Source organism: Pan paniscus, chromosome 14 (genome assembly GCF_029289425.2).
Source record: "Pan paniscus chromosome 14, NHGRI_mPanPan1-v2.0_pri, whole genome shotgun sequence".
NCBI lineage: Eukaryota > Metazoa > Chordata > Mammalia > Primates > Hominidae > Pan > Pan paniscus.
Window position 1 is genome coordinate 77,990,009 of NC_073263.2, and position 26,537 is coordinate 78,016,545.

The following is a 26,537-nucleotide window of genomic DNA, read 5'->3' on the forward strand; positions in this document are numbered from 1 at the left end:
CAATTCCCACCTATGAGTGAGAATATGTGGTGTTTGGTTTTTTGTTCTTGCGATAGTTTACTGAGAATGATGATTTCCAATTTCATCCATGTCCCTACAAAGGACGTGAACTCATCATTTTTTATGGCTGCATAGTATTCCATGGTGTATATGTGCCACATTTTCTTAATCCAGTCTATCACTGTTGGACATTTGGGTTGGTTCCAAGTCTTTGCTATTGTGAATAATGCCACAATAAACATACATGTGCATGTGTCTTTATAGCAGCATGATTTATAGTCATTTGGGTATATACCCAGTAATGGGATGGCTGGGTCAAATGGTATTTCTAGTTCTAGATCCCTGAGGAATCGCCACACTGACTTCCACAATGTTTGAACTAGTTTACAGTCCCACCAACAGTGTAAAAGTGTTCCTGTTTCTCCACATCCTCTCCAGCACCTGTTGTTTCTTGACTTTTTAATGATTGCCATTCTAACTGGTGTGAGATGGTATCTCATAGTGGTTTTGAGTTGCATTTCTCTGATGGCCAGTGATGATGAGCATTTTTTCATGTGTCTTTTGGCTGCATAAATGTTTTCTTTTGAGAAGTGTCTGTTCATGTCCTTTGCCCACTTTTTGATGGGGTTGTCTGTTTTTTTCTTGTAAATTTGTTTGAGTTCATTGTAGATTCTGGATATTAGCCCTTTGTCAGATGAGTAGGTTGCAAAAATTTTCTCCCATTTTGTAGGTTGCCTGTTCACTCTGATGGTAGTTTCTTTTGCTGTGCAGAAGCTCTTTATTTTAATTAGATCCCATTTGTCAATTTTGTCTTTTGTTGCCATTGCTTTTGGTGTTTTGGACATGAAGTCCTTGCCCATGCCTATGTCCTGAATGGTAATGCCTAGGTTTTCTTCTAGGGTTTTTATGGTTTTAGGCCTAACGTTTAAATCTTTAATCCATCTTGAATTGATTTTTGTATAAGGTGTAAGGAAGGGATCCAGTTTCAGCTTTCTACATATGGCTAGCCAGTTTTCCCAGCACCATTTATTAAATAGGGAATCCTTTCCCCATTGCTTGTTTTTCTCAGGTTTGTCAGAGATCAGATAGTTGTAGGTATGCGGCGTTATTTCTGAGGGCTCTGTTCAATAGATGCAGAAAAAGCCTTTGACAAAATTCAACAACCCTTCATGCTAAAAACTCTCAATAAATTAGGTATTGATGGGACGTATTTCAAAATGATAAGAGCTATCCATGACAAACCCATAGCCAATATCATACTGAATGGGCAAAAACTGGAAGCATTCCCTTTGAAAACTGGCACAAGACAGGGATGCCCTCTCTCACCATTCCTATTCAACATAGTGTTGGAAGTTCTGGCCAGGGCAATTAGGCAGGAGAAGGAAATAAAGGGTATTCAATTAGGAAAAGAGGAAGTCGAATTGTCCCTGTTTGCAGATGACATGATTGTATATCTAGAAAACCCCATTGTCTCAGCCCAAAATCTCCTTAAGCTGATAAGCAACTTCAGCAAAGTCTCAGGATACAAAATCAATGTGCAAAAATCACAAGCATTCTTATACACCAACAACAGACAAACAGAGAGCCAAATCATGAGTGAACTCCCATTCACAATTGCTTCAAAGAGAATAAAATACCTAGGAATCCAACTTACAAGGGATGTGAAGGACCTCTTCAAGGAGAACTACAAACCACTGCTCAAAGAAATAAAAGAGGATACAAACAAATGGAAGAACATTCCATGCTCATGGATAGGAAGAATCAATATCGTGAAAATGGCCATACTGCCCAAGGTAATTTACAGATTCAATGCCATCCCCATCAAGCTACCAATGACTTTCTTCACAGAATTGGAAAAAACTACTTTAAAGTTCATATGGAACCAAAAAAGAGCCCGCATCGCCAAGTCAATCCTAAGCCAAAAGAACAAAGCCGGAGGCATCACACTACCTGACTTCAAACTATACTACAAGGCTACAGTAACCAAAACAGCATGGTACTGGTACCAAAACAAAGATATAGATCAATGGAACAGAACAGAGCCCTCAGAATCATTCTTAAATGTTGCAGGTGTTGCAGTCTGATACTTTTCTTACCCTGTAGTTTTTCCTCTTCTCTTTTTATATGTGTCTGAATTATATTGTGGTCTGAAGGTTCTCCCCACCTTCTCTGATTGCTCCACTTTTTCTTTCATAGATGTTTTCCTTCATCAATCTCTTGCATGTCTAAATCCCATTCAATATCTGCTTCTTGAGGTCCCAAACTAACACAATTCACTTATTTACTTACTGATTATCTGACGTTGTTGTTGGATAGATCATTTCTCTTTTGAATCTCATGAGAAACTGCTATTCTTTTACAGAACCAAGATTCATCTACACAAAACCAATATTTACTGATTTTTTTTGTACTTTATTCTTTTTGCATCTCAGTTCTTCCACCGAAAATAATTTTTCTTCTGGCGGAATTTCCTTAGGATTCATTAGAATCCTCTAATTTTGGATTGAAATTATTAATATTTTTGAAAGTGAGTTTATGTGTATTAAACCCTATCTCTTTTGACTGCTTTTAGTATATCTACCACTGTGCCTCACTAGGTGGCATTCTGAGAAATTTTTTCTCATTTACCTTCTAGCTTATGAATTTCCTTTTTACTTATTTCAAATTGGCTGATATATTTAACCATTATGTTTGTTAATATTTGCTTTATTTTTTAAATTTCTATTTTGAAGAAAGCCTCTGTAATGTTTTGTTAGTATTTCTAAGCTTGTTTTTATTCTTTTAAGTTAGTGGTAATTATTTTATCGTTTTTTGATATTTTATTTGTTTGAGACAGAGCCTTATTCTGTCACCCAGGCTGGAGTGCAGCGGCGCAATCTTGGCTCACTGCAACCTCTGCCTCCTGGGTTCAAGAGATTCTCCTACTTCAGCCTCCGAAGTAGCTGGAATTATAGGCGTGCCACCACACCCAGCTAATTTCTGTATTTTTAGTAGAGACAGGGTTTCATCATGTTGGCCATGCTGGTCTCGAACTCCTAGCCTCAAGTGATCTTCCCACCTCAGCCTCCCAAAGTGCTTGGTTTACAGGCATGAGCCACTGTTCCCAGCCTGATATTTAAATATTTGAAGTCCCATGGGTCTGTTTCTGTTTGTTGTTCCTGTTGATTTTCACACATGGTGATTTTCTTCCTTATGAATTCACAGCTTGAGGATTTGGGGCGGTGGAGAGTAAACCAGGAGATGTAAATGTAGGCTGTATATCCATAGGAAGGAGTTCTGGTGATTACATCTTCTCAGTGATGTCATCCCTTGCCTTGCATTCCAGTTGGCTCTGTTCAGTGTCAAACAATCTTTCATTCACTCCCAGGAGACTACCGATACCCAAGTTCAAGTTCACAAGTTTTGGTAACATGTCATCAGCACAAAACCAGTCTCAGAAGCCCACTCAGAACCCGTCTGTTTTCCCACTTTTATTTAGATTTTGGTTTGATAATTTCTTACTCTATTGTCAGTTCTGCAATACTTTAAAAAGTACCTTAAAAATATATTCTATGAAACATACATTGTTGTTTTCAGTGGAGTACTTTGTCTGAATAATCTAGCTCCTCATATAACTGGAATGTGAACTTCTAACACAGCTTATAAAAGTAATATAGGAATAGTTCATTTTAGAAAAATATTCGTAAAAGTTTTTACAGATATTTTGCATTAATTTTCTAGATGCCTTAGAACGTTTGGTGTGGGCCATATTGCGATTATCAAACAAAAGAGATTTGTTATTTTTAGTTGATTTTCCAAACAAATTACCATTATGGGTACACAATTGATTATTTAGATACTGAAGATACAGTAATTCCTATACCATTGCTTGCATCAGACAGCGCCATATCTGAATAGAGTGGGGATTGTGTTTTTCACTGTAGTCAATATTCCTATTTTTTAAGCTAGCATAATTAATGAAAATATCTCAGTTATTTCACAAAAGACACACTAACAAAATTTAAGCTCTGGGTCCATCATACAATATGCTCAGATGAGCACAACTTTAAACAAAATTTAAGATATTCATGTGGACCCTCTCATAACAATAATTACTAGATATGGCATGAGTGCATTAGTAGGTAACGGTTTACTATATCTACACCCTAGTGTGAAAGAGTTAAGTCAGTATGAGTTGAGCAAACACAACATGCTCATTGGCTCAATCCTACTTATCAGATAGTAAATGAGGTAGCAATGAACCTTGACCTACCTAGGTATATTCATAATCATCATTTGACATTTGATTGGGATTTATCCAGAAACTGAGTCTCAACAGAACAATCTCACTATCAATTTAGCAAGGAAAATAATCTAGCGAGATGAGTGAAAATAGCAGAGGTTGGCCGGGTGCGGTGGCTCACACCTGTAATCCCAGCACTTTGGGAGGCCGAGGCAGGCAGATCACCTAAGATCAGGAGTTCCAGACCAGCCTGACCAACATGGAGAAACCCTGTTTCTACTAAAAATACAAAATTAGCCAGGCATGGTGGCCCATGCCTGTAATCTCAGCTACTTGGGAGTCTGAGGCAGGAGAATCACTTGAACCCGGGAGGTGGAGATTGCAGTGAGCCGAGGTTGCGCCATTGCACTCCAGCCTACACAACAAGAGTGAAACTCTGTCTCAAAAAAAAAAAAAGAAAGAAAGAAAATAGCAGAAGCCATCCTCCAGGAAGCACAAGACAGACTGTTTGATCTAGTTGTAAGCCTATTTCTTTTTGTTTAAAATTCACTGTACATTGCCTTAGAGGTAAATAGGAAAATATATCCTCATCTTTATTTCCTAAGTTTATCTTGCTAGTTTTCTTTCCTTTCTTGCTCCAGATTTTGACCTCATAGACATTTTGGTTCTATTGTGATATTGGCCTCTACCTACACAGAGGTCCTTGTTCTTTCATTTATTTAAAAATCTATGCATTCAAGAAATATTTATTGAGCAAATACTATGTGTACAGCACTATCTAGAAGCTAAGAATCCAGTGGTTGAGAAGACAGACGCAAACCCTATTGACAAGTTAATTTTCTAATGTTATAAAAGAGAAAATAAATATGTGGAGTAGTAAGTAAGTTCAGAGAGTGAAAAAGAAATGTTACAAATAAAATACAACAAAGCCTTGGTAGAGAGAGTCGTGGAGGTAGGGTGACAGAAAGAGGGTTTGTGCACTGAGCTACAGAAATCAGAAAGTCTACCTGAAGAGGTAATATCTGGGCTGAGACTCTGGTGATGTAGAGGAAATAACCATGTGAGGATTTACTTAGTTATTAAATGAAAATTACTGGGCCCAGGAACTGGTACATGCTGTTTACCATCCTATCTCATCTTCTCTCTAACCCAATATCCTATGTCTTTCTGTCCTCTTAATTCTAAGGGTAAAATAATATCCAAAGAAGCAAAAGTAAGCAGAAACTGTGGAAAAGAAAAATAAATTCATGTAGACATGCAAATGCCAATAGAAATATTAAACTCTTGGCCGGGTGTGGTGACTCAAGTCTGTAATCCTAGCACTTCGGGAGGCCGAGGAGGGTGGATCACTGGAGGTCAGGAGTTCAAGATCAGCCTGGCCAACATAACAAAACCCCATCTCTACTAAAAGTACAAAAACTAGCCAGGCGTGGTGGCAGGCACCTGTAATCCTAGCTACTTGGGGGACTGAGGCAGGAGAATCTCTTGAACCCGGCAGGCAGAGGTTGCAGTGAGCGGAGATCATGACACTGCACTCCAGCCTGGGGGATAGAGCAAAACTCTGTCTCAATAAATAAATAAATAAATAAATATATATATATATGTATATATATATACATATATATATTTTATAGAAGAACACAGATATGGAAAAGGAATCTAGTTAAAGTTTTGTGAAGAGATACAAGTGTTTTTGTTTTTCAAATTTCTTTGCAGGAGTAAAGGAAGTAGAATTGTTAACCTTGTAATCAGAAAGCTGAGGTGTACTTTTAGGCACATATGATACTATTAGACAGAAGATGATGACCAAGTGTTCTCTTTATCTACAAAGCTATTTATGTTTGCAGTGGTGCATGAGAGATACACATGAGAGAAATGCTGTAACCAGAATCTGCCTAGATTTTTACAAACAAAAAATACTTCTATCTCTCCTTTAGACTTTTACCAGATTCATTTCCACCTAAAAACTTACAGCCATGAATTAGAATGAGTGAACCCTGGATCAGTGTCAAAAATCACAAAGTTTGCTATGATTTTTCTGAGGCCACACACAGAGACCTTCTAAGACAGCACAGCTATGAAATGATGCTTTCAGATTCATTACCAAAGGATTTACATTGCATTTAATAATGAGCTAAACAGAAACAACTTCCAATGTGGATTACACCAATTTTTATGTTGGTGGCTTTAGGCAAATTACTTAACCTCTCCGGACTTTTAACTTTGTGATCTGACTATGTGACGAATAACACTTATCTCAAGGGTTTTCTGAAGAAGAAATAACGAACTGTATATGAAGACGCCTGCTGCGTGGGGTATGCTACCATTAGATAGGATGTAAATTAAACTTCCAAGGACTGACATGATCATGAGAGATGACCGCACATTTTAATAAGCTCAAATACTTTCATTAAAACAGACAGAGCAACTAGGAAAATGAAGAAATGCCTTTATTTGGAAAACAGTCTCAACAAATTTAGATGAAAAAGTGCCACCCAGTCTCAGAGTACAAATTGGTGAGGACAAATACCCTGAGTGAGCATAACATCCATCAGAGGAGGAAGCAAAGGCTGGTTGTTTTTAAATCTCAATAGCTCAGGAATCCAGAAGGGGCCAATAAGTGCCCTGAAAGGAGGAACTAAAAGAAGTAGAACTCTCAGCAAGGAGATCAAAGTAGAAACTGAGAAAGAGGAAAGTATAGACGCTATGGACGCTTTGAAAGAATATTAATCAAAAACCAAAAAGCCCTGTGAGGCTTAATAATCTCACAGAAATGAGATTTATTAAACAATAGGAGATAGGAAGGAGAGCTGACAGCTCAGCAAATACTTAGAAGTGGGAGCAAAAAAGGAGGAGGAGAGGGGGAGAAGGAAGGGGAGGAAGGAGAGGGAGATAAGGAGGGGGAGGAGGAGAAACTGCACTCAGCAGTAAGTAGAGTATAAACACAAAACAAAACAAAAAACCTTAAAAACATTGCATTGTGTTTTCTTCGAGTGGGAAGCCTGGAGGAAGGGAATGCAGGGCTGGCAGGGCACCTCCATATTATCAGAAATCTAGGCTCTGTTTATTTTTATCCTTCACTAGTCTCAGGGATTGTCATCCTGAAGGTCACTCAAAGTCACATAGCTACTGATGCTTCAGCCTCTGTATCTTTTTTCTGGCTAAATAGGGAGGAAGAAGTGGCAATGGGATCCACACTAACCGAACTGTTCTTATTTTAAAAAGTTATTCCTGAAGACCAAGCCAACTTCTACTTACATCTCATTGGTCAGATATCGGTCATTTAACCACCCTATTTTCAAAGGCATCTGAGCATGTCATTCTCTAATTGGTCTCATTGCAATCATCTCCCAACAAATTTGAGTTGTATTAATAAAGAAGGAAAGAATGAATAGGCAGCCAGTAGTCTGCCTCAATTCTCAATACACATCAATACCCTTTTGAGATGAGAATTTCAGGTCAGTGCACGACCGAGTAGCAGGTGCCAAATCCAGAAAGAGACTTATGTTTTGGACTTGCTGGAAACAACAAGTGTATTCTAAAATTCCCAAGCTGGTAAAGTAACCCTTGGTAAGGAAATAAATGCACAATGGATTTGGACTTGAATGCTGAACTCAGTCAAGTTTGCCCCTAAGTCCCTGCCTATGTCCATTTTATCTCATTCTTAGCTTCCTCGGAGAAAAAAGGGTACAATCAATCCCAGATCCAATAGTTCAGATTCTTTACTCGCAAATTCACTTAACTCCCCAAACCAATACTTTCCGTGCTTTCATGATCACTTGTGGACATGCACAAGGCAGTGAGAAATTTGAATTGCCTCATATGGATGTTCCCAGCTGATGTCAATCAAGGCCTTTTGGTTTTAGCTCTCCTACTATCAACAAGTATTTTTTTTCCTGGTCTATTTACTGCCACATTTTTCATATATATATATATATTTTTTTTTTTTTGGAGGGCAGTGATTCCGCTTTTTAAAATGGCCCCCAAGCATGGTCCTGAGGCTGTCTATTGCTCCTAGGCACAAGCAGGTTATGAGGTGCCTCATGGAGAAAGTGCATGGGTTAGAGAAGCTTCTTTCAGGCATGAGTTATATAGCTGTGGATTGTGAGTTCAATATGAATGAATCAACAATATATATTACATAAGATGTCCCTAAACAGAAACACACACAAACCAGGGTTATGTATTAATCAGTTGATGGAAATGAAACTCGCAGGACCCAATCTTGTATTTCCTCTAGAAACAATGGTTCAGGGTTCACTAATTCAGTGTTTGCAGCCACTTTATAGAAAACAAATACTACAATTAGTAGGAGTAGATGCATATCCCTACCTGTCCATGCTGCAACTTTGTAGGGCTAATGCTCAGAGAAACTTTCTTCAGCCAGTCAGCAGACTGGGCAGAAATGCATTATGGTAAAATACTATTCAACATCATATAAATGTAAGGAATTGGGGGAGACACAAAGATGACAAAAAATCCACCCCTTGTCCTTTAAGGGAATACGTATCCATGACATGGATACATTTATTATAATGTAGACTGTGATAAAAGCTAAACTCTGAATCCAATAAACTTCTGCCTGCTTATCCAATTGGCAAAAGTAGGACTGGTACATTTCCTCCCATTTTTCTTTTAAAATTCAGATTAAAAAGATGCCTTTAACCAAAATTGATATTTCTCCAAGGTTCCTATTACCAATATTTAGCCCTACAAGTAGCAACGGGGCTTACTATTTAGGAAACATAATGCAAGTGACATATTTTGGTTCTTGGAATATTTCCCTGAGTGTATTTCAACAAAAGTAAGACCTTTCCTTTGGTCAAGCTAAATTTTTATTCTGGTATTATGTCTTTGATTTGTTCAGTCTTCTTTTTTATTATACCAGTATAACATCTCTTATTCCTTCATAGTTTTCCTTTCACAGCAATTTAATTCTTATTTAGAATTTCCATTTGTTCCTGCCTTTTGTTTTTTAAATTGTACTTTAAGTGCTGGGATACATGTGCAGAATGTGCAGGTTTGTTACATAGGTATACACATGCCTTCAAACTATACTACGAGGCTACAGTAACCAAAACGGCATGGTACTTGTACCAAAACAGATATATAGACCAATGGAACAGAACAGAGGCCTCAGAAATAACTCCTGCCTCTTCTTATCCTCCATCAATATATCTTCTCCAACACCAAGAGCTTGTATCCCCTTGGCATATGAATCTAGTTATCCCAGTTATCCACTGATCACTTCAGATGTTGTTGCTCTTGGCAACTTAATCTTACTTAATTTTTTTGAGACAGAGTCTCTCTCTGTTGCCCAGGCTGGAATGCAGTGGTGCCATCTCAGCTCACTGCAACCTCCACCTCCCAGATTCCAGATTCGAGTGATTCTCCTGCCTCAGCCTTCCGAGTAGCTGGGATTACAGGTGCCTGCCACCACGCCTAGCTAGGTTTTTTGTTTTTTGTTTTGTTTTGTTTTGTTTTGTATTTTTTTAGTAGAGACAAGATTTCATTGTGTTGGTCAGGCTGGTCTCAAGCTCCTGACCTCAGGTGATCTGCCTGCTTTGGCCTCCCAAAGTGCTGGAATTATAGGCATGAGCCACTGCACCCGGCCTTGGCAACTTAATGTTTTACCTAAACAAGGAAAACGTCATAAGAAGGCCATGACTATGTGTCATGGTGAAGCACCTTAAATAGGAAGTACAAATAATGACTGGAATGAATCCCAAATCATTTGCCATTCACTTTTTAGCTGAACAACTGAATTAAAATGTTTTCTCACTTTTCTTCAGTGTTATTAAGAATTTAAAAGAATCATCCAACTTTGTGGGTAATTTTCACATTACAAGTGAAAGAAAATCTCTGAAAAAAATCCAACAGTGCAGTGTTTCAAAGGTTAACTGGACCAAGATAAAACTTACATCCAATGAGTAAGCTTTTGTTTTCTGAGCTATGTTCTTTTATATGTCTTCTAACCACATGAATGTCTAACTAGAGAGGGCATTTATCTGCCATTAACAGTGTCTTATATTTTACCTAAAACACAGTCACCACTAAATAAAAATGACATCAGTGCAATGAAGATGTATTGTGACTAAATTAGATGCCCTACTTTGCCTTAACTATTAGAGACATGACCATATGGCCTCTGATCAAATGTCTACATTGATAGAACAGAAGACTGCAGTTTCCCTCAGACTGTTTCTCATTGACACTTACACATATGAAAGAGTTCTCATAGCTTTCAGCAGAAACAGACAAAGGAGTCTAACACTGAGCTTTCCCATAGCTAACAGGCATCAGCATTGAAGGATCAGTGGACTGAACATCTTTCCAATAGAATCATAAGAATTAGATCTCTGATTTTTAAAGAATACAATAACACTTCAGTTATTAAGCACTATCTGAACCACATGTTTCTTCCACCTTTATCTCTTCTTCAGTGGTCAAGGTTCTAGCTGCTGTTGTCTCTTCTATGGGGCTAGTTCACAGAAACGAATTTCTCAAAATGGTATATTTAACCATATTTTTCTACAAAAGATAAAACCATACTATGTTTTTCACTATTTTCTTAAGCCGACATGGAGAATATCCTTAGGACTTCATGAATGTGATGACTGTGTGATACTGAAAGGCAAAAATGCACTAAATAATATATTTTATGTATCTGTTCCTCCTCTTCAGATTTGAGCCTGAGAGACTTAGTCTATATAGAGAAATTGCAGCACATTAAACAGAACTCACAGGAAATGTATCTTGATATTGAACACTCTGAATATCTACTATTTAGCCCAACTCTTTAAAAAACTTTTCTAAGCGCTCATACATGGAAAGCATGAGGCAAAGAAGGTAAGTTACAAAGAAAAACTAAACATAATCCTTGTTCTTAGAGAAAGTAAATATAAAGTACAATCAAATATGTACAAAGATGTGAAAAAGGGAAAAAAAGAAAATATCAAAATAGGATTTAAAGAAAGAATTTTAGGAGGAGGTGTGGGTTTTAAGCCTTATCCCAGTTGTACCATATATGTTAATACTTTCAGGATGCACACCAGGTGGGTCCTGAATTGAGACTTCCCAATCCTTCCCTAGAGGTAAGTTTGACCACAGACCCCAGATAAAGCTGAATCCGCAAATGGAGACCATATGGCTCCCAATTCTGCTGTTGCGGCTCTCAGGGAAGAAAGGTAGAGAAAGACAGAAGAGATATCAACTAGGGAGTAAGTCAGCCATGTGTTTCTTCCATCTCTATTCCTTCTTCATTTGTCCAAGTTTCTAGTCACTATTGCCTCTTTACTGCTTCCTCTTCACTTTCTTTTCACGTTTTTGTTTTTTTTTTTTTTTTTTTTTTTCCTATTTTCTTCTGTTTCCCATCTGGCTAATGAGTCTTCTCTAATTTTCTTTCTTTTTTCTTGTAAGTCTGCCTTCACAATGAGAATTTTAATTTTTCCGAAACTTTGAAGGCCACAAAATAAGCTTCTTTCTTTTCATTATGTAACATCCAGCATAATCTTAAGTATATAGAGTTATTGGTTCATCTCCATTCATATCAAGATTTTTTTTTTCTGCGAAACAGACAATGTCTAGTTTTAACTCTCTGAATGTTTGTGTTTGCGAGGGGGCTGTCTAATGGAAAACTATATTTTTATTGACATTCCATTTTAAAACAAAAGAAGAGGCTGGGCGCGGTGGCTCATGTCTGTAATCCCAGCATTTTGGGAGGCCAAGGTGGGCGGATCATGAGGTCAGGAATTCGAGACCAGCCTGGCCAACATGGAGAAACCCCGTCTCTACTAAAGATACAAAAAATTAGCCAGGCGTGTTGGCAGGCACCTGTAATCCCAGCTATGTGGGAGGCTGAGGCAGGAGAATCACTTGAAACTGGAAGGCGGAGGTTGCAGTGAGCTGAGATCGCAACATTGCACTTCAGCCTGGGCGACAGGGAAAGAATCCGTCTCAAAAAAAAAAAAAAAAAAGAAAACCAAGAGAAGATAAAGAAAGGTATATTTTAGACTTGAGAGAAAAGTTACTTCACACTTAAACCTTTGCATTTTTTTACCTATGAAAATATTCATTTTCCTGAAGATTAAAGCACACACGTCATTTTCAAATATTTTAATAATAAAGTAATGAAGAAAAATTCACTCATGATGCCATTATTTAAAATCTACTATATTTTTATTTCAATGTTGTAATAGGTTTTCTGTGATAGCTATGCATTGTATTTTTTATATCATTGTGATAAAACTAACAACATTTTGTAGGTTCCCTTTTTAACAGTTTTATTTAGGTATAGTAAACATACAATAAACTGTATATGTTATAAGTGTGCAATTTGAAATATCTTGACAGATAAATACATTTCCAAGCCATCACCACAATCAAATAATGAACATATGCATCACTCTCCAAAACTCCTCATACCTTTTGTTATCCTTCCTGCTGATTCTCCTACCCTCCACCTATCCCAAGGAAAAACTGGTTGCTTTCTATCACAATAGATTATCATAAATTTTCTAGAATTTTATATAAAAATTATGCACTATGTGTTATTTTGCTCAGAAATTCTACTAACTACACAGTATATTCTTACTTTGACTTTCATTCAAATTTCCCTAGTGGCTGAAGATATTGAGCATGTACTTTTTTGACACGGATGTGTCTTCTTGGGTGTAGTATCTGTGCAATTCTTTATCCATTTTGCATTGGGTGGCTTGCTTCTTTATTACTGAGTTTTGAAAGTTCTTTTTATATTCTGAAATCATACCAAACACACTCATAGACCACAGAGCAATAAATATAGAAATCCAGACTAAAAAAATTGCTCAAAACCATGCAGCTACATGGAAACTAAGCAACCTGCTCCTGTTGGTTTTTTTAAAAATACATTAAAGTTATTATTTCTTTCTCTCTCTCTCTCTCAAGTTGTTACAAATAGAAATCTGCTGTCACCATATTTTCCCACTGTATCTAATTTTTATTTTCTCTGTTTTTAAGATTTTTCTCCTTATCATTGGCATTAAGAATTTTAATAATGATGTACCTTTATGTATTTTTTTAACCTTTCTTGTGCTTGAGGCTCATAGAGCTTCTTCAATCTATGCATTTACAGCTTTCGTTGAATTTGGAAAATATTCAGTCTTTATTTATTTAAATACATCCACCCAAACATCTTTTCCTTTATAACTCCAATTTTATATATACTTAACTGCTTGAATTTATTCCACACTTCATATTTTTCATGTGTTTTCATATAAAACATACTATTCATATTTCTCAGTATTTTTCTCTCTGTGTTTAATTTTGGTGAGTTTCTATGTTTTTAAGCTCAATAATGTTTTCTTCTGTAATATCTAATCTGCCATTCATCCTAGCCAGTGTATTTTTCATGTCAGACATCATAGCTCTCATTTCTAGAAGTGGAATTTGGGTTGTTTTAAAATGCAGACAGTCCCTGACTTAGAATAGCTGGACTTACAATTCTTTTGACTTTACAATGGTTTACCACAACTTAATTTCATTAAGTTAGGAGCCTCTGGACTTACAATGACTTGACATATGATTTCTTGACTTTGTGATAGGTTTATTGGGACATAACCCTATCATAAATTGAGGAGCATCTGAGTTTACAGTGGTTCGACTTAACAATTTTTTGACTTTATGATGGGTTTATTAGGGTATTTAAGTACTTTTTTTTTTTTTTCTTTTGAGACAGAGTCTCACTCTGTCACCCAGGCTGGAGTGCAGTGGCGCGATCTCTACTCACTGCAAACTCCGCCCCCCGGGTTCATGCCATTCTCCTGCCTCAGCCTCCCAAATAGCTGGGACTACAGGCGCCCACCACCACACCTGGCTAATTTTTTTGTATTTTTAGCAGAGACGGGGTTTCACAGTGTTCGCCAGGATGGTCTCGATCTCCTGACCTCGTGATCCGCCCGCCTCGGCCTCCCAAAGTGCTGGGATTACAGGCGTGAGGCACCGCACCTGGCCTTAAGTACATTTTTGACATGTTTTTAACTTATTCTGAGTTTTTTGGGGACATAATTCCATTGCAATTTGAAGAGCATCTGTATATTATCTTCCATGTTTCTGTGTATCAAGTGCAATCTTTGTTCTAGCTTCTTGAACATTTGGAATATAGACATAAGTATCTTAATATCCTTGTTTACTAATTCTAGTATTTGTATCATTTCTGGGTCAGTGTCAGTTGATTGATTTTTTCACTAACAGTTGCATTTTCTTTTTATTTGGATGCCTGGTAATGTCTGATTAGATGCCAGACATTGTGATTCACTCTTATTGTGGGTGTTTTGTTTTCTTTCTTTTTTTAAATATTTCTGTCAATATTTGTGAGATTTGTTCTGGGATATCTTCAAGTTACTTGAACACAATTTGATCCTTGTAAGCTGTGTTATGTAGGCCGGTACTGCATTCAGTCTAGTATTTATTTTTTCCCACTACTAAGGCAAGATATTTCTTAGTATGCTAACTATGAGCCATGAATTACACATTTCTCAAGTCTTGCTAGGAACGGATGCTGATCTTGGTCCTGCCAAGTCTGAGTATGACTCTCTCTAATCCTTTCAGATGGTTCTTTCCTCCAGCTATTAGTAGTTTCCTCACATGCATGAGCTAATCAGCACTCAACTGAATACTGAAGGGGGACCATCTGTAAGCCTCCAAAGCTGACTCTGTGCTGCTTTCACGTTTATGGTGCTCTGTCCAGTGAATGCCATCTGCCTTGGCTTCTGGAAATTCCCAGCTTGGTTTCCTCAACTCAAAGAAACCTCCAGATTCTGCCTGGATTTCTCCTCCATAAGCCACAGCCTGAAAACTTTCTTCAGGAAGTAAATTGGATAAATCATAGGGCTTATCTAATTTGCTTCCTATCTCTCAAGGATCATTGTTTTTGATTGATCCCATATCTTGATTGTCACCGTGTCATATACTTTCTTTAGCTGATGTCTTAGTTGTTTCAGGCAGGAAGTAAATTCAGTCCTTGTTACTCCATATTAATCAAAAGCAGAAGTCTCACTGTCATTTTTTTAACTTAATATTGTAGAATAAGCTTTTGCCAGTGTCATTAAAAATTACTCAAAATATATTTTAAATGGATTTGTATTTTACTGTGTAGATACAATATAATTTTTAATTTTGCTATTATATCTAATGCTTCCATTGACATTTTTTACTGTATCTTTATTAGCATGCAATTACTTATCTAGAATATATTCCCAGAAATGAAATAACAGTCAAAAGAATTAAACATTGTATTAGTTTGCTAGATCTTAACAAAATACCACCAACTGGCTAGCTTAAATGACAGAAATATATTGTCTAACAGTTCTGAAGGCTAGAAGTCTAAAAGCAAGGTGTCAGCAGGTTTAGTACTTTCCTAAGGCTATGAAGGAAAATCTATTCTATGTCTCTCTTCTAACTTCTGGTAGTTTGTATCAATCATTGGCATTCCTTGGTTTATCTCTGTCTTCATCTTTACGTATGTGTGTGTCTGTGTCCAAATTTTCCCTTTTTCAAAGACATCAGTCATAATGTATTAGGAGTCCAGAATGACCTCATCTTAGCCTAGCTAATTGTAGCTGCAATGACCTTATTTTCAAATAAGTTCACATTTTGAGATAGTGGGGATTAGGACTTCAACATATGAATTTTAGTAGAGCACAATTCAACTTACAACAGACATATTTAAATTATTTTTTATATAATTCTCTATTGATCCTAGGAGGGTTGGTATATTCTGTTGGTCCAAAGATAACTTAACCTTCAATTTAGAAACTGCAGAATTTTCTGGTGAGAATGGCACTGAAGACTGATTTACATACAGATTTGTAAAAGAATGTGAATGGAAGTGTTAATCCTGGCACTGCAGGTAGAAAAATAAGAGATAAGAATGACAAAATGGTACATTTCTCAGAAATGGTATTCCCACCTCCTTGGATATGGTATTCCTTCAGCCCCCCACAATAACCGTCAGTGTATTTGTACCGATATCATCCTATTACTAAAGCTGAGGAAAATTATGTTGCCAAGGTAACAAAAAATTATTTTTGTTATCTTGTCATTTATTCAACAATTTTTAACAATTATTCTGTGCCCAGAACTGTGCTAGGTATTAAATATAGAATGGCTCAAAAAAAAAAAGGTGGCATGGATTGTTCTGAAACTTAACATCTAGTCAAGTGACAAGCATTAGCAAAAAATAAATATGCTACTAATTTTTACTAAAAATAACAGTGGTCTATATGAAAACAACAGAAGCAACTTAATTCAGATTAACTCAAAAAGTGACTTTCAGCTAACGCCTGAAGAATGAGTGGTCATTTGCCAAGATCATGTGGAAGGAAGGATATTTCAGTTAGAGGAAAGGAAGTGATGAAGACGTTAATGCAAGGAAGAGCTTGACACCTTAGAGTAATTAAACGACAACATCTCTGGGATGTAATGGTCAAGAGTGTTGAGACAGTGTTAGAGAGGAAGGCAAGGGCATGATAATATAGGACATTTTCGGGCCACGTTTATAAACTGGGATTTTATTCTAAATACAATGAGTAATATAAGAGGTTATGAAATATGGTAATGAGATGCATAAGGACATTTCAGTCAACAATGGATTGCATATAGACAGTGGTGCCATAAGATTATAACAAAGCTGAAAAATTTCTATTGCCTAGTGATCTTATAGCCATCATAATGTCATAGTGCAATGGATTAACTCTTCTATGTTTAGATACACCAATTCTTACCAGTGTGTTACAATTGCCCACAGTATTCAGTATAGTAACGTGCTGTACAGGTTTGTAGTCTAGGATCAGTAGGCTATACCATATAGCCTAGATGTGTAGTGGGGCTAGACCATCTAGGTTTGTGTAAGTACACTCTATAAGATACACAAAAGGATAAAATCGCCTGATGATGCATTTCGCAGAAGGTATCCCCATTGTCAAGCAATGCATGGCTCTACATGAAATAAGTGTGGGGCATGGTAGCTTGATTGTTGTAAGAGGAATGGGTGGAAAAAAAAAAAGACAGGGAAGTCAAGATGAGAATTTAACTTGGAATAAAGTGGTAACAGTTGTAGTGGAACAACATATGTAGATTCCAGATATATTTTTGAGGAAGCAGTGGCAGGACTCATTTTTAATTTTAACGTGGCAAGTATAGAGAGGCAAAGCGAGATCTCAAAGATCCCTTCCACTTCTCTGACTCAGGTAACTCAAGTAACTCTGACTCAAGTTTAATGAATTCTTACAACAGAAAGACCAGACAGAGTAAGGTTAAGTTTGGCTCAAAGACTGAGAGTTAGTTTTGGATATGTTAAGGAACTTAAGTTGCCTTTTTGATATCCATCAGATGTCAATGAGAAGTTGACTATAAAAAGAGTCTAGCTATTGCAAGAGTGGTCATAGTGGGGAGTATAAATTTGAGAGCCATTGCCTTCTAAATGGTATTACACATCAGGCAAATAGGTGCAATCATCTAGTGAGAAAGGTTAGAATGAAAACTGAGGACAGTCTGAAGCCAGACTGCAGAATTCCAATTCCAACATTTAGAAATAGCTTAGAGTAGGAAGCAACTGTTGTGGAACTGGGGAGGAGAGCAGTTCAGAGGCAAGAAAACAACACTTGACTAGAAAGTGTGGTATCTAGACCATGCAAAAAAAGGACAAGTTTGCTAAGCTAACAACTAAAAGACATTGCTTTTGACTAGACTTCTGAGATTTTAGCAAAAGGTGTTTCTTGGGAAAAGTAAGGGGCAAATCCCAACTGGTTTGAGTTAAAGAGGGAGAGGCAGGTAAGAAAGTAGAAACACTGTAGCAGTATAGCAGGTGATGAGAATTTTGGCTACACAGAGGAAGGGAAAAAGTGCGTATGGCTAGAATGACATGTGAGCAAATAAAGTTTTGTATTTTTGTCTTTTTAAAAAGGTATGAATTATCAGAGCGAATTGGTAAGCTATACAGGAAGATCCTATGGATGGGACAGAACAAGTACACAGGTGAAGGGATACCTAAAGAACAAAAGTCAGAAAAGTATTGGTATTTGAGAAGATAACAGATCTCCATTGACTGCAAAGAAGAATAGCCTAAGATGGTCCAGATTGAAGGAGACTTAGTAAAAAGAAGATGACGTTAATATGGGAAAGAATGAGGGCCAAATATTTTATAATTATTTTTAGCAAATTTGATACATTCTTACTAATTATAAAATATTTTTAAAATAAACTACATGTATATGTTTATGTAAATTTATACATGTAAATTTATATTACATTTTTATTAAAAAATAAGCAACAAATATGGTTAAGTATACACCCCATTGGGCAATGCAGATTTCCCCGTTTACACGTCTTAAAAGCAATTGATAGCTTTTCTTGTATTATGAGACCTAAATGACATTCTTGACTTATATTTTAAGGATAGAAATAAATGCCAAACTTGTATAAATGTCTGAGAGTGCATTTCATGAAATATACTGCTAGAAACCATCAGAAGTTGAAGGGCTTGTAGCTCTAATAAAAAGCCAGCTTTATTCTGTCTGGAGAAATCTGGTAATACATGCAGTAAAACATAACAGCCCAATAAAGAATGTTGTTTTCAATTGTTTTCTTCTCCACAATCTTACATTTGCTGGAGATTTTAGTTTAGTCTCCTCTGTTTCATAAAATACATCTGCAAGAAGCTGTTACATAATGTTTGCTTACTATAACAAATCTGAAAAAAAGTATTTTCTTCCTACATTGTTTACTTTAGTGATTTATTCTCTTCCTCTCATCCTTCAATTGTGACTTAAAACTCTAAAATCCAGTTTTAGTTCCACTGAGAACCAAATGACTCATTATTAGGTGTTGTGGTCAGAGATCTTTGTCTCTTTCTTTTCTTCCTTCCCTTTCTCCTTTCTTTGCTTCTTTTCTTTTTTCCTTCATTTCTCTTTTGACCTGCCTGCCAACCTGCCTGAAGATTTGAAGTTGAAAAGAAGTGAGTCATAAATATTCTTCCAAGGCCACTTTTAGTTCTCTGACTCAACATTGTTGTAAAATGATCAATATTCTCATCAATAAGTTTGGAACCAAGAAAAAGAGAAACCTGTCAGCAATTGCGTATATAATCCAATTAGCCAAGGCAGAAACTGGGGTTTAGTGGCTGGCATTTGTTCAGAATGCCCACAAACTGTCCTTATTTTAGAGTTGTACTTGGAAAGCTGCCCAGAATAGAAATCCTAATTATAGGTCCAATGGCAGTGGCAATATCAGGAAATACCAGGACAGTTTTTCGAACAGGAAACTAATGAGGCTTATTCTATGTTTACTTATTTGGAACTTTTGGAAAAATTTAAACAATAAGTAAACTTTGAGTTGTAGAAAAGAAAACTAGTACTTTTTCTAACACATATAATCGAAATTTAATCAGTACCAAATGGAATTTCATAAAGCTACCTAATCTCTCCTATTTTAAATACATTTATTAAACTATATCATCCTATGAGAATGACAGTTATGTTCTTAAATTGTGTTACCAGTATGCTTAAGCATCTTCATAAGTGGTCATCATGTGATCTCCTTTCCTTTGCTACTCCAGAGACTCACAGTTAGGATATTTACCTTCTTATATTTAGCCGAGTATTGCATGTGACAACTTATGTTGACTTTTTTCTTGCTTTGACTTTAGTGATTTTCTTCCTTGAAAGTTGTGGCCCATTTTGCAGAATCTCATCAGAACAAGTTTAAAGCCAAACCAAATTAGAATAGTCAACATATTTCTAGAGCAGTGCAGAATAAATTTTCATAATGCTTTTCTCAGCTTTAATAAGAAATGTACCTTAATTGAATTTTCAATAACTGTCAATATTGTCCAGGAAGAAATTATTCCAGCCTGATATGTATTTTATGATTTCCCTGAAATGAAGTAATTGTGGACTTTAATATTCTTGTCAATGGACAGCTTGGCATCAGGATTAACTATTGGGATAAATCACATTTTTGTGGCAATCTCAGCTTCAGGAAAGAAAGGATTCTGAAGTTAGACTTTAAAAAATGAGGATATGGAGAAATAGGAACGCTTTTACACTGTTGGTGGGAGTGTAAATTAGTTCAACCATTGTGGAAAACAGTGTGGCGATTCCTCAAGGATCTAGAACTAGAAATACCATTTGACCCAGCAATCCCATTACTGGGTATATACCCAAAGGATTATAAATCATGCTGCTGTAAAGACACATGCACATGTATGTTTATTGCAGCAGTGTTCACAATAGCAAAGACTTGGAACTAACCCAAATGCCCATCAGTGATTGGTTAAAGAAAATGTGGCACATACACACCATGGAATACTATGCAGCCATAGAAAGGATGAGTTCATGTCCTTTGCAGGGACATAGATGAAGCTGGAAACCATCATTCTCAGCAAACTAACACAAGAACAGAAAACCAAACACTGCATGTTCTCACTCATAAGTGGGAGCTGAATAATGAGAACACATGGACACAGGGAGGGGAACATCACACACTAGGGCCTGTCAGGGGGCTACGGGAGGAGCCCTAATGTAGGAGACGGGTTGATGTAGATGACGGGTTGATGGGTGCAGCAAACCACCATGGCACGTGTATATCTATGTAACAAAACTGCACATTCTGCACATGTACCACAGAACTTAAAGTATAATTTAAAAAAAATAAAAACTAAATTTAAAAAAAATGAGAAACATTCAGAAGGCAGTTCTGAATGCCATTCTCATCGAGGGAACCATAATGATGTAGGCTCATTGTGGATCTCTCTTAAAATCCATTTTCTTTTGCCCCGTCTCTAAATTATTATCTCCTTGTTTTTCTGTTTCTGATATAGTTCCCATGTACTCAATGTCAGCCTGCCTGCTTTCTCACTTTTATTTATCATGGTCCCTAAAATCAAGGATATAATTTGGAAGGCTGTCGCAGTAGGTTTCAAGATTTTGCAATTTGACAATGGCACATTGCTGTGTAATGGTATTTGTGAGATAATGCAAGTATTTTCTACCAATAGCAACTCATGTCATAATTTTAGAAAAATAAGAAAAAGAAAAGAACAAAGGAGATATAAAACCTTCAAAAATGTTTCCATGAATAAGTGAAAACTTAGCTGCATTAAACATTTTACCAAACATTTTCACATACTTTATCTCAAATGTCATCTTTCTGGCAATCTGGAATTTTTACCAATAGAGATAAATAGTGCTAAATAGAATGTGTGAGCAAGGGAGAAAATAATTTGTATAGTATAGTAGTTACATATAATATAATTGCCTACACACACACACACACACACACACACACACACACACACACACACACACACACAGGACCTATATGCTGTGTATACATATGCAGGTATGTAAAATAACCTGAACAATTATTGTTATAACTTCCCACAAATAAATTACTCCATTTTCTTAACTTAAACACAAAGAACAAAAATTTCCTTCTAACTTGAAGTAGAAACTATTTTATGTACAACTTCCCAGGAGAGTCTTAGAAATGACAAGCCAAATCTAAGCCCATATGATATGATTGTCAACAATCTGACTTTTGACTATTCATGTCATATTGTAAATGAAATGGCTGCTTGACTAACTCTCTCAGATGGCAACCAGCTGTGCAATGGTTGGTTACTCATTGCATTTTAATTAGTACTTGCTCTCCATAAGAGAGGATTAAAATTGTTACAAATGTTCACTAATAAACTAAAGAGATTGACAACATTTTATTCTTGGAAGCATTTTTGACACAGTGTGTTGACATCAGAGAAAAAAAGCAAAAGTCTCTTATGACAATGCCCTTAGGCTTATTAGTATAATCTATTAAACTTCAATTAGCAATTTTAACTTGGTCTGTATTAGCACTAAAAAGATACTCTGAGTTTAAGTTACGAGATTATTTTATTTCCAACATGTTTTTGATGTTCACATCGTAAACATTTCTGATGCACATTGTAATAGAAAACACTCAAATTGCTTAAACCGTTTCACTGAGGAAGTAAAATTAGATTTTTGAGCAAAGGGAGGAACTAAATTGAAATTTTAAAATTCTAAGATATATATTAAAGGCAATGATAAATTATACTGTAGTTGTTTTTGCCTTTCAGAAACTGAGGAGCAGCCAAGATCTATTTTTACTTCATTTATCAGGACCATCACATAGCAACTTGATAGTTCCAAACAATTAGCCATTAGATCCTTTTGAAAGATCTTTTGCCTCTCTTATCTTTCAATATTTAAAATGATTTAAGAATACTATTTTTAAAGAAAATTGAGAGTAAAAGGAACTGAATTAAAATTCAGGAAATATGACTATACCTACCAGCCTCTCTCTTACTTTGCTGTGGATCATATGGGAAAGCCTTTCTATTTGCGTTGAGATGTGATTCCTCCATGAAAAGCCAGAAACACCCTGTCTTAGTTTGGAGAAATAATTTAGGTTCTTAGCCCTGGAATGAATAAGGCCTTTCCTGTGTGGAAATAGCATTAAAATTGAATTGTCCATGTATTATGTTTATGTTTTTGTTTATTCTGATTTTTCATATGGAAGTGTTTTTATACTTACTTTACTATTGGGCTTCTTTACAAACCTTAATTTGAAATGGTCCTAAAGTTTTCCTCCTATTTTTTATGTTATCTATGCGACATAAAACGTGAATGTGTACATGTGAATGGCTTAAGGCTATATTAGCTGGATTAAAACTTGGCACTTTGCTTATTTTTGTCTTGCTTTATTGAATCATAGAAAGTTTGGGCCCAAGGGATATTAACAATAGTACACTTTTTTATATTGCAAATGAGCAAAGACATTTAGAAGGTTTGATTGGCTTATCCAAGGAGATGCATGAAGATGGTGAACAGCTAACACATAACTGACAAAATATTCTAATGGGTTTCCACTATTCTACAGTATAATTCTACTGAAGATTTTTGTTGTTGTTGTTTGTTTTTTTGTTTGTTTGTTTGTTTTGCTTTTAGAAGTCACTCTTGGCTCCAACATTATCCAGTCAAATTATTTTACTGAAGCTTTCAAACCTGGTTAAAGTTCTGATACATGAATATTTTGTCACATCTTTTTACAAAGTTTAGTTTCATGATAAGACAATGGCCACCTGAAGTCAGACCAAAGGCAGCTGAAACAATATCTCTCATTATCATTCTTGGGATGTTTCCTCATAAAGCTACTGGTTTGGATAAGAGTCTATAAGTGACTAAATTACAAGGTCACAACTTTGAAGAGTAAGACGTTTACTTAGATCACGGTCAGCTCTTGTCACAAAGAAATAAAACCGAAACCTACAGATATACAAAGGGTAGATTTTGATCTAAGGCAAACTTTATATTGCCATCGATGGGTTAGAGGTTCAATTACATAGATTTTAGTAAATTGGTTCAACACTATGCATTATCATGCAACAGGGATGACCAAGTACTAGCAAAATATAGAGTATACAGAGAAACACTAGAAAATGAAATATATGTCATTCTGGGTGAATTTTTAAAAGCAATTTAAAAAATCTAATCATCACCTAAAAATTGAAAAGAATAAGCTTATGCTTATTGATAACTGATTGTGTTTAATGACTTTCACATGCAATAACAGTCTATCTTCCTATTTCTCTGTTCATAAAAAGTTATATTCATGGAAACAGTGCAATTATACCATTCATCTCTCATGAAGAGATTTAGTCATTTAATTTCCATTTAATACTTTACACGTTAGATTACAACTAAAAATACTTACATCTACTTGTTAAATAAGCATAAACAAAATATTCTCTGCTTTGCTTCTGACTTGCATTTGAAAATATAATTGTTGTCTCTTTTTCAAGGATGAGTGATCAAATAATTCATATGAATTACTGTGCCTCCTCCCATTTTTATATTCACCATTAAAATCATTAAAATTTTAATAATTAATAGTGATTTATTTCTGCTTGATATATAAGGTAATGACATGTGACTGGAATTCCATTAAGGCATTCATATAAATTTTTAAAATCTCTTTTAAATGGCTTTTGTCAATTTAAATGTTAAGCTAATTTTATACCATTTAATATTTATTATTTCTAATTTAAGACCCAACATACTTACAAAAATTATAAAACACACACCTCACAATAGAAGACATAGGTGAAAAAACTATTAAAATATTTTTAAAGTATACAATGTAAGAGGTAGAAGTAACATACTAAGCCCAAAGTCAGAAAAAAGAATGTTCAAAAAGCTATTATAATTGAATACCGTCACGTGCCACATAATAAGATTTAGGTCAACGACAAACACATATATGACAGTGGTCCCATTACATTATAATGGAGATGAAAAATTCCTCTTGCCTAGTGACTTTGTAGCCATGATAATGTCAAAGCACAACACATTACTGACCTGTTTGTCATGATGCTGCTGTTAAACCTATTGCACAGCCAGCTGTATAAAAGTGTATCATATACAATACATATGGAGTAGGGCCTCCATATCTGTGAGTTCTGCATCCACAGATTCAACTAATGGTGGATCAAAAATATTTTTAAAAAATTACATCTGTACTGAACATGTATAGATTGGTTTCTTGTCATTCTTCCTTAAACAATATAGTTATAACAACTATTTACATAGTACTAGATATTACTGTCCGCATTAGTCCACTCTTGCATTGCTATAACCACCTGAGACTAAGTAATTTGTAAAGAACAGGAGTTAAATTGGCTCACAGTTTTGTAGGCTGTACAGGAAGCATCTGCTAGCATCTGCCCAGCTTCTAGGGAAGTGTCAGGAAACTTGCAATCATGGCTGAAGGCGAAGTGGAAGCAGGCATATCACCTGGTGAAAGCAGGAGTGAGAGAGAGGGGAAGCATCAAACACTTTTCAATGACCAGATCTCATGAAAACTCACTCACTGTCATGAGGACAGTACCAACAAGATGGTACTAAACCATTAATGAGAAATCCACCCCCATAATCCAATCACCTCCCACCAGGTGCCACCTCCAACACTGGGGATTACAACTAACATGAGATTTGGGTGGGGAGACAGTTCAATATTACTGTATTTGCATCGTACTAGGGGTTATAAGTAATCTAGAAATGAATTAAAGTGTATAGGAGGACGTGCATAGTCTATGGGCAAATACTATGACATTTTATATTAGGGACTTGAACATTCACGGATTTTCGTATCTTAGGGAGGTTCTATAACCAATTCTCCCATGGATAATGAAAAATAGCAGTCATTGATAATGATAATAAATGACTATGTTACTGGTTGATATACTTACTATACTTTTATTGTTCTTTTACAGTGTACCCCTTCTAGTTATAAAATTAAAAAGTTAACTGTCAGACAGCTTCAGGTCCCTCAGGAGGTATTCCAGAAGAAGGCATTGTTTTCATAGGAGATGACAGCTCCATGAGTATTACTTCGCTCCATGCGAAGGCCCATGAAGACCTTCCAGTGGGGCATTATGTGGAGCTAGAAGACAGTGATATTGATGACCCTGACCCTGTGTAGGCCTAGACTACTGTGTTTGTGTCTTAGTTTTTACAAAAAAAAAAAAAAAACACACAGTTTTAAAAGTTAAAAAACTTTTAAAAATTGGCCGGGCGCAGTGGCTCATGCCTGTAATCCCAGCACTTTGGGAGGCCGAGGTGGGAGGATCACGGGGTCAGGAGATCAAGACCATGCTGGCTAACATGGTGAAACCCCATCTCTACTAAAAAAAAATATACAAAAATTAGTTGGGCGTGGTGGCGGGCGCCTGTAGTCCCAGCTACTCGGGAGGCTGAGGCAGGAGAATGACGTGAATCCGGGAGGTGGAGCTTGCAGTGAGCCGAGATCACGCCACCGCACTCCAGCCTGGGAGACAGAACGAGACTACATCTCTTAAATAAATAAATAAATAAATAAATAAATGAATAAATAAAATAAAAAATAGAAAAAGGCCTCATGGAATAAGAATATAAAGAAAATATTTTTGCATAGCTATACAATGTGTTTGTATTTTTAAGATAAATGTTATTACAAAATGTCAAAGTTAAAAACTTTAAAGTTTATAAAGTAAAAACATTATGGTAAGACAAATTTATTATTGAAGAGAAAATATTTCGTATACATTTAGTGTAGCCAATGTGTACAGTGTTTACAAAGTCTACAGTAGTGTACAGTAATATCCTAGGCCTTCACTTGACTCACCACTTACTCACTGACTCACCCAGGGCAACTTCTAATCCTGCAAGCTCCATTCACAGTAAGTGCCCTATATAAGCGTATACATTTTTTACATTTCATATTG

At 36.1% G+C, this 26,537-nt stretch overlaps 1 long non-coding RNA gene across 1 annotated transcript in view; it reads right to left on the bottom strand.

Moving 5' to 3' along the window:
• LOC134728804 (uncharacterized) overlaps nt 1–26,537 on the bottom strand; it is a 598,754-nt gene that overhangs the window by 402,447 nt on the left and 169,770 nt on the right. The window contains exon 2 of the long non-coding RNA XR_010109627.1: nt 24,960–25,068. This is a non-coding gene — a long non-coding RNA (uncharacterized LOC134728804). The remainder of the gene's footprint in view (nt 1–24,959; nt 25,069–26,537) is intronic.